Raw genomic sequence first — 10621 nt, 5'->3', positions numbered from 1 at the left:
ACAGATCATTCCAATTGTATTCCATATCAGTAAACAATGGTGTGCGTATATATATATATTATAATTATATATAATATATCGGGGGTTCACATTAATCCAAATTATTTCACATTTTGACCTTATTTCACATTTCACATATTTCAACATTGTTATTATTCACCCTGATATAAATATACAACGTATATATATATACTATACTATATAATACTATATATATTATCTATATCAGGGATGATCTATTCACTCTACTCTTGATATATATTTGTGTGTATGTGTGTATTATTTACACATTACACACAGCATGGGTGCGAAATCAGGGGGCGAACCCTAGTGTACATCTCAGACGCAGAGCTCATCAGGCCCATCGGCAGGTTATGCTGTAATTATGGTCCAGTTTATATGACTTTTGCTTACACTCTATTTTTTAATGACATTGCTAAACAAAAATGTGGCAGATGACATGTGCAGGTGACTGAGACTATGCTGGTGGATCTTGTGTTCATTTAGGAAACGTGACGCCTCGTATTAAATTACGGATTACAACCCAAGCCGCTGGGTAAAATGAGCAGTTCCGTTACGACAGGTCAATGCATCGAAGAAACCTGCGTAAACTCTACAATTATTAACTCTGATGTCAAGTAGCTGACCTTGAACATTCCGAATGATCAATTCTTCTATTTTAAACGTTATGTTTATGTCGCCCATGCGACTTGCGAACTGGTCGTAATGAACATTAGTTAGTTTAGTAGCATGCTGGCAAAGTTTACTGTCAACAATCTTAACGTTGGAATACAGTCTATATATATATATACTATAGTATATATCGTGTCTGAATACCCTACCGGCGTCTCTTTCGCATCCTGTTCGGTACTTATATCCATTCGCTATCCTTCCAATAAGGTCTATAATATAGATATATACGGGCGATATTCATATACATCATCGTAATAATATATACAACTGTTATGCAAATATTTATAGATGTGTGGGTAGTAGGGTTAATGCAACTGTGAATGTGTAGTTTTCTAAACTATTGCCACTCTATCCGTCATAGCTGAATTTCGTAGTGGGGCGTCTTTTTTCATTGTCAGAATTTGTCGCGTGCACGATTGCGACTGCATCATGAACCGTCGTGTCTCACGTTCCTCAAGATAATAGTGCAGCGTGCTAGCAGATGTAGCGCCACAATAATTGTTAGCCATGTAATTCGCAGTATCCAATACTAAATATCAAGAGCTAATCCGGCCTGGTAATACTGTTTAAAACAAAACTGTTTAGAATGCCCCCAATGTGATTGTTCTCACGCACCTCTTGCTGTTTTTACTCGTCGTGTCGTACTCTCGCGTCAATATATATAATCTATTAACTACTATAATCATATTCTAGTATATATATCTCATATACCGTATGTGATAGTTCGTTCGCACACGAGGTGTGGCGTATGCGAGGTCACTCGAGAAAACACACTACCATGGACACTCTGGTTTTTGCGAGATGTGAACGGTTTGGATGTACAGAGAATGACTATTTTGACATAGTACCACAGGGTTGAATGTGCCGGTATCGGTGGGCGTGATCACGCGCTGTCGTGCGAGTGAGCAAAAAACATATGGTAATGATTTTTCATTCTACGGTTCACTTGTACTATATCGGTACTGCCCACTGGACACGTTAGTGTGGCCTGTGTTGGTCACATGTGTTCTGGGCACTATGTACTAGTGCGCGCAGTTGTTCGTCGCCCCAACCCCGTTTGCGACGCTGCGCACGAATGACGTTTCTCTCATCGTACACGCACCAGTGGTGAGGTTCTCGTCTTGATACCAGTTATTTGTGTTTGTTTTACGTTCGTGCTGCGTGCGTGCGTGTATGTATGTATTCAACAGTAGTACATGAAGCGTTGTTCGCTGTGACGTAGTTAATGTCTCTGCATGATTATTGTTACGCCTGATTTAACTGGTGTGGGGTGGGTGTAGAAATTATGCGGTGCAGCAGAGTTATAATGTAGTACATTACCACAGTCTTTGATACAACGCATGCTCAGGTTATGCCGGCGGTTCACTTCCTCCGGGCGTAGGTGAGGGTCGCCCGTTAGTGGCAGGCAGCTAGTCCTGTTTGTCACGCTTCAAAGTGTCCCACATCTTCACAGAAAGATTCCACAGTCCATACCTTCCGTGCTAGACATGGCCATTATTTTCGCTACCCTAGACCTAATCTCTAACACAATACAGTGCATCCACATGTCACGTGACCCCTCGCATCGTACGCCGGGGGGAAGTGACACCAGGTTACTGCCTTAGGTGGTGCCTTATGACTTTGTTGTAAACGTATGCAGACTTCCTTCCTCTCGGCCCCCGCCCCCTCGTCCTCCCCCTCATTCCCACCACCACCACCTCCCCCCTCTCTCGTAGTCTCCACTTTCGCCCGCTCATGACTTCTCCACCCAGCTCCTCCGCCTCCTCTCATTCTCGCCTCATCCCTTCTCCTCCCCTCATTGCCTCTCCCCCCTTCTCCACCTTCATAATCCTCGGCTCTTCTGCCGTCCCCTCAGCCTCCTCCCTCACCTCTCCTCATCCTCCTTCGCAATAACCCCAGTGCACCAGCCAATTCATAAATTGCGCTCCGAGTAACAAGTGAAGCTCATCGGTCTATGTCCCCTCAGGGTACGCCAGAACGTACCCTGGTTACGGCGCGGTATCACCAGGAACGACCGCCTGCCTCCCTCATCCTGTATGTTACCCCCGCGTAGGTTAGGGAGCCTCAGCGCGTAGGCCGCACCTCCGTACCGACTCCCGTAGTGGCCGGTAGGCGCAGTCACGGCTCCGGCCCATCATCTCGACGATCTTACCCCGAGCGGTAACGTTCCGGCAGTCACTCCTGTACCCCTGGGGGTCATAGACCGACTTCAGCGCCAAGTGAATGTAAGCGTATTCGTCTGGCGAGATGGCCATCGCCACTTCCCCTGTCTCCATCTGTTGTCTCATCCCCTGTCCAAGCCGCCGCCAGCTTCCTACCATAACCTACGCCGCCTGTGGGCAAGCGCAGACCTGCTTCCGACCTCTCGCGTGGCAGCTTTGCCTCCTGCCCGAAATAAGTCATAAGCATTGTCTTTTAACCGTCCTATCTCACCGCTGATGCTGCTCCGGGCTCGTCCTTCATTCACGGCCGCGATGCGACTCGCAGCATCCGGTCTCCGATTCTTTCGACCCCGCTCCTAACCCCAACCCTTCTTCCCCCCCCCGTAACAACCACACCTGTCCGACACGCCCCTCCTCGCGTGTTCTTTACTCCGTGCCTCCACTACTCATCCTTCACTTAATCACCCTTATCCTTTGGCGGTTCCATGTTGTTCGTGTGTCATCTGCTTGCTTCGCAATGCGGGTTTTGTGTATGCGTCATTCATATCAGGTCAGGGCATGGGCATGTTGGGTGTTTAAATTGTCTGAATTAAAAAATTTGTCACATGTTGAAATTCGTCCCTCGATGTTTTTTGGTAAAAACCAACGAACACAACACCAACACCAACATTCTATCTCTAATAGATCAGTATCAAGAGCCGAAGTGTCGTTTTCCGTATCTCCTCCGAAAGCCGGTGCCACGTGTTCTGCGCTGCGAACCGAGCGGGCCCCTCTGGCGTCGCGCATACATTCCGCTAAGTTAGAACGCGATTTTTTTCCATCGACATTTTGAGGCCATTTTCTAAAATATGTGCCCGTAAGAACCTGGCATTCATTCGGCGGAAGAGCCGCACCAACTTTTAAGATCTGATCGCCAATCCCGCATGCGCACCCACCCAGACAAAAAAAAAAAAAAAAAAACAAAAAAAAAAGAAAAGAAAAAAAAAGAACACCCAAAGCCACAATCCCCAACGAGAGACCGGTGCAGTTGCATGTGTGGTGTGTGTGTGTGTGTTGTCGTGTGTGGTGTGTTGTGGCGTGCGTGCGTGGCTTGACGTGCGTGGGCGCGCGCGGCGCGACGCGTGCGGTGTGTGCGCGCCGTCGTGTGTGTAATGTGGTATGTGTGTGCGTGGTGTGTTGCGCATGCCCGTATGTGTGTGAATATCGAGCAGTGTTCGTGCGTGGCCCCCGGCCGCGTGTGCAAAGCATTTGACAACGGAGGTGTAACCGTGCCCGCCGCTACCCCGGCCCCATGCTCTGACCATTTAGACTGCCGTTTAACTATTAATGTGTTTTCTCACGGGTTTTAATGATAATATGGCTATACTAAATGTAGATTAAAGGTATAATAATAAGCATTTAATTAGGTGGAGCCTTCACCTAGCATAGCAAGCCACACTAAACGCACGCACGAACGCACGCACGGACGCACGAACGCACGCACGCACACCGGCACGCGCACACACGCACACACCAAAGACATTGCGGCTGCGGTGTATAAACAGCCAATCACTGCCGGGCACAGCTGTGAGGCGAAAATTTAAGACAAACCCCAACGAGAGACGGCTGCAGTTGTATGTGTGTGTATGTGTATGTGCGTGTGCGTGTGCGTGTGCGTGTGCGTGTGCGTGTGCGTGTGCGTGTATGTATGTATGTATGCGTGTGCGTGTGCATGATTGTGCGTGTGCGTGTATGTGTGTGCGCGCCCGTGTGTGTGTAAATTGATATGTGGGTGCGCGTGTGATTGTGCGTGCGCATGCCCGTGTGTGTCCGTTTTCAAAAATAATATCTAAATAAGTGAAATTGTACTATGAAATCACCCCATTTCCCTTTTTTGGAAAAATTGTAGGTAATTTTAAGGTAAAATTTCTGATTTTATATATATTTAGATACAATTTTTTTTCAACAAATATTGATATATGACTCGAGTCTAAATATCAGTATTTTTCGTTTACTGTAAATACATCCTCAACTAAAAGTGACAGATAAATGGTTAAACCGCCATCCTCAAATCAGACCCCACTAAAACACGTCTGGAGGACGGGTAATAGCTAGTAATAATAATAATAAGGATAACATGTCACACGTGTACACGTGCAGGTAGAAACACAAATTTGTTTGTAAAAGTGACGGTGAAGTGTAAAGGGTTTCCCGTCTTTTACTTCTTTATTTTCTTATTCTTTTCTTCTCTTGGAAAAAGTTCCCTGCCTTGCATAGTTCTCGTTTCCATCTGTGTGTACAAATTTATACTCATTTTCTTCATTCATTCAAAACGACAGAAAAACGACGTGAATTTATTAGGTGCTAAATTTTAGTACACGTTTCAGCTCCCAACATCCCCTTTCTGCCTCTGGTTGAGTTCTTCGCGTGTTCTCGCGAGTTCTTTCTTTGAGAACGTGTTGTTAAAAGTGAACGTTTCGTGTAAGTAGCAGCGCGTTATTTTCACAATATTTATCACTTTCTCGTGGTTAAGTACGAGCAGGTATCTACAGTTATGTGAATAAACCTCACACTGTCATTCGGTAGGCTCAACGATGGGAAAAACCGCGTTAAATGTTGTTAGTAGTGTCATCGCGAATGGTCGGTGTTTATCTCGCCGTCGTTTCCCCTCGTTCGGTTTGGCATGTAGCCACAGGCACAGGCACTGGAAGCGTTTCAATAAAATATAATGCTAAATAAATACGAAATCTATTTACTACCAAAGTCTTAATGTTTCTATACTCTTTTTCACCTGTTATTGCAGACAATTTCCTGTAAATGCCGTCCAAATGCTCATCTACAACAAACACTGGCTGCCGCTGCAGTGCTGCACACTGACACTAATATAAGTTATATATATAGCACACTATTAGCAGGTATGAAAGCGTGCTGACCAAATTCGCTCGACGCTCGCTTGATTTCACACAAATACAACACAAATATTCAACTATTCTACTCCATCTTTGTTTCTATTTCAAGAACAGTGTTCACTTGTTATAAAAATATAATGTCTGTGTTCGTAACCGAGCTGTGTCACGCGAAATCACACAAAGACTGACGAAATTCTTGCGTTTCCTTCCGTGCGCAGTGTATGTAAATGGCTGTCAGAATCAGGAAACGCCCATCGGCGCTTTTCGTGACCTCATTGGTGCGTCGCAACGCTCCACTGGCGGCTTTGGCGAGGCTCACACGGGAGTTGGAAAGCAGCGTGGTAGTTTCCCGAAATGCAGTGCGCCGCCTATAGCCTATTAGACTGGTACTCGCTCCCACCTCTCGGCTTAGTTACTCGATTGGGGTAATCGAGGTGGGAGCGAGTACCAGTCTAATAGCCTATGTACTTGCAGCCATTTACATACACTGCGCAAAGGGAGAGAACGCGAGAATTTTGCCAGTCTTTGTGTGATTTTGCGTGACACAGCTCGGTTACGAACACAGACATTATGTTTTTATAACAAGTGAACACTGTTCTTGAAATAGAAACAAAGATAGCGTATAATGGTGTGAAGTCAAGCGAGCGTCGAGTGAATTTGGTCAGCACACTTTCCTACCTGCTATATATATAAGTGTCAGTATGCAGCACTGCAGCTGCAGCAATGGCGCTTGGCAGCAGCAAGTGTTTGTTGTAGATGAGCATTTGGACAGCATTTACAGGAAATTGTCGGCAATAATAGGTGAAAGAGAGTATAGAAACATTAAGACTTTGGTAGTAAAACGTTGGCTCGATGTAGCGTCGACTGGCGTTGCTCCAAAAGAGTGACGTTCAACTTTCCCCAATAGAGTAAACAATTATGCATTTTGAAACATGTGGTCAAACGGTTCTTGAGTTTATCGTTGACGTAGACCAAATGTTGACGGACGGACGGACGGACAGACGACGGACGACACCCCCTGGCAATAGCTCATCTTGACGATGTCAAGGCGAGCTAAAAATCACCAACACGATCTTAGAGGCTCCTCACCGTCCAAATGATAAAAATACAAAAAAGTGCCAACTCTAATAAGTGACAAGTGACCACACCAGGGGGCGCAACAGTGTCACATTACGATGACATCATCAGCAACACACCTTCTCCAGCGTCGTCACGTTGCGACTCATCAGCGTGATCCTGATGCGGCTGACGGGCGCCTCGGAACTCGTGTCCCTCCTTTCCTTCTTTCGCGTACGACATGGTTCCTGGCCGACTTAAATCAATAGAACAGCGGTGAGCCAGGAAAGAAGTTCTAAATGCAAAAAAACAAAAACCGGGGAATGCGTGAGTACGTCTGAATCGCAGTAAACAAGATGTGATCGATAATGATCGATACAATCGCATGAATCACCAAAGTGCAATTGACCTGAATCGAACCTTTCCATGTCATCATACTGCCTAAAAGCGGAGCTCCCGATGTGTAACGTGTAGATTGAGAGGATACGGCTTATTCACGTAACTGCTTATTTACCATCGTGCACATTGGTGTTTCGCCTCCGCATTAAAACACAACTTTTGTCAAAGGTTAATGTGTTGCATGGAAGTGTTTACTCTCGTAGTGAGGCGTACGCGGTAGCACACGGGTTGCCATCTGTATAATCGCAATAATAATTTAATACCAAAATTTAATTCACAATTTGTGACGGTAGATGGCGCTATAAGCCGCTTTGATGTTTCTTTAAGCGTGGCGTATCGAAATAAATAGGTTATGTCTGCGCTTCTGATATGTTTTGTAAAAAAACTTTTACCTGTCTTAATATAGACGTTTTATCGGCAGGGTGGGGAGGAAATACCAATTTGCAGTTAAAGAATCTTGTCAATGAAAATGCTTGTAAAATGAACAGTAACAAGTGTGACACCACAGACATGTAATTTATTCTTGCGTGTCTATAACATAATATGCTATATAATTTGTCAAAACCCCTGGCCTTATTCACTCACATACCAAAAAATGAGCAAATTCGTTGAGACTGAAACTGACTAATGTGCAATTCCATTTTTGACAAAAAATTGGCCGTGGCTCGAATAAGTCCCGTCGACTGGCGTGCTCCAAACATAGGACGTTCAACTATGGGACATAGAGTTAAACAACTATAACCCATTTCAAACATTGTGCGTCAAGGTTTCCTGAGTTATCGTTGCGACCTGTCAGCCAAATGTTGTACGGAAGGGGGGGGGGGGGGGGCGGTCGGGGGTGGGGGGGGACGGAGTACGATCGAACAATGACCCATGGCAATAGCTCAGCTTGACGATGTCAAGGTGAGCTAAAAATCAGTAACATTTTGCCAAAAATAAGCGTAAAAACATGTTTCAATGCAAATAACCAACACATTATAACGACTGACTCATAACGGCTGTCAAATCTTCCATATGATATAACGAAATGTATTGCATATACAACAATTATTTGTTATATCTACCGATGTCATACTAGTAAATAATTCTTGACGTCTCATACCCCTTTTTATACTTTCATAACCCCCAGTATAAAAGGTCGAAAAATACTTAGCCCGAGCTAAAGTTATTCCGCTCTAGGAGGTGGTTTAGGTCCGCTTCAGACCCGAGCTACCGTCAGTATAAAAGGTATCTCGCACTTTGCTCGTCTCTAAAATTCAGCTGACATGCACAATTTACCCCGTCTCGCACGCAGCTCGGGTGGTCGAGAACGGCCAGTATAAAACGACTTATCCCGAGCTAAAGTTATCCCGCTTCAGAAGCGGGCTAAAGTCTATTTACTACCAAAGTCTTAATGTTTCTATACTCTCTTTCACCTATTATTGCCGACAATTTCCTGTAAACGCTGTCAAATGCTCATCTACAACAACATCTTGCTGCCGCCAAGTGCGCATTGCTGCAGCTGCAGTTGCTGCATCTGACACTTATATATATAGCAGGTTAGAAAGCGTGCTGAACCAAAAAAATTCACCTCGAGCTGTTTGCCTTGACTTCACTTAATACACACACAAATATTCAACCATTATACTCCATCTTTTGTTTCTATTTCAAGAACAGATGTTCACATTGTTTAACAAGAGCCGGCCAGAGCCGTCTGGGGCTCCATCTGAGGTCTCGTGCTACGATTATAACGTAAAATTTTCAGTCGGCGTAGTAGCAGCATTTGTTAGGCGCAGATATGCAGACACGCAGTTGCGTAGCAACTCATTGTTAGCGACAACGCCCACTATCGCAGATGGAGGGTAAGGGGGAGGGTGGGGGTAGGCGGGTGGGGGAGTGGTGGGGGGAAGGGGTGAGCGAGGGGGAAGGAGGGTGACAGGGTGGAGGGGCTCTTCTAAATAGCTAAAAGCAGTTATCCTCCTTGTTAACAGTCAACAAATCCCATGTTTTAACCCTCCTCTGATGGGCTCAAAAAAAGGTTATCCGCACTTACTTCGCCATGTCAGCAAGCGACATTTCTGTCCTTTCAATAAAGACCATAAAAAATGCTAGGTCACCGCTGAACAAAAGCTTTTTCAAGATCGACTCCGTCAGACCATGTCCTCAGAAAATGTCTAGGTTCTGCCCTGCCTTGCCCACTGACCTTTGACTGTGACGCCTCCCCCCAATTTCGGCCAGTGATGGCTTTTCCTACCCATGATGCTATACACGATTATCACGAGCCTAGTCGACGCCGTTTAAGATTTGCTGCCGCATTTCTTGCATTTCCTCCCTATTACCTTGCAGTTAAGGAGTGAATGTTCCCCTTTCTAACCTCTTGACCTTTTTTGACCTTTTGAACCAGCTTGACATTCCCAATCGTTTTCGGCATTACCCGCCACTTTCCCGAATATCGTTGACCGTACGTCAAGCGGTTAAGATTTGTGCCCAACTGTTGATACGCGCGGACGATCATGCGATTTCTTATTCAGCTGCATACTGACTTTATGTCAGATGAGGCTAAAAACATACTGCTGCTGTGTTTGTAATCGAGCCTGTTGTCACGCAAAATCACACACAAGAATCGGCAAATTCGCGCGTTCTCTCCCTTTGCGCAGTGTATGTAAATGGCCCTTGCAGGTACATAGGCTATTTAGACTGTACTCGCTCACCTCTGATTTTACCCCATCGAGTAACTAGCCGAACAGGTGGGAGCGCAGAGTACCAGTCTAATAAGCCTATAGGCCTAGCGCATCTGCATTCGGATACTACCACGCTGCTTTTCAACTCCGTGTGAGCCTCGCCATACAGCGCCAGTGGATAGCGTTGCGACGCACCAATGAGTCACGAAAGCGCCGAATGGGCGTTTCCTGATTCTGACAGCCATTTACATACACTGCGCACGGAAGGGGAAACGCAAGAATTTCGTTCAGTCTTTGTGTGATTTCGCTGACACAGCTCCGGTTAACGAACACAGACATTATTAAATATCTTAATACATTATTAGTTTTATAACAGTGAACACTGTTCTTGAAATAGAAACAAAGATGGAGTAGAAATAGTTGAATATTTGTGTTGTATTTTTGTGTGAACTCGCGCCTCGAGCCGAATTTGGTCAGCACGCTTTCCCTACCAGTACAGGGGTCGAAATTAGATTTTTATTATGGTATCATTCGCGGATACCAGACGTATTGAAATTGCGTATCCCCCAAAAAGATCTGGTATCCCGGAATTTTATCTTGCGATAGTAATTTCAACAATGTTGGTATCCAAAAATCTTGAAATATGCAATAATCGCATTTGAAAATTATTAATAATGTAATTGTAATTATTATATATAAAAATTTCTCTGCTCCCGCGTCTAATCATTAGTGGAGCTCGAGTGCATCGCGCAGCATTTCATTT

The sequence above is a fragment of the Priapulus caudatus genome, unplaced genomic scaffold (assembly GCF_000485595.1).
Source record: "Priapulus caudatus unplaced genomic scaffold, Priapulus_caudatus-5.0.1 Scaffold960, whole genome shotgun sequence".
In the NCBI taxonomy this organism is placed as follows: domain Eukaryota; kingdom Metazoa; phylum Priapulida; class Priapulimorpha; order Priapulimorphida; family Priapulidae; genus Priapulus; species Priapulus caudatus.
This window is presented reverse-complemented; position numbering follows the sequence as displayed.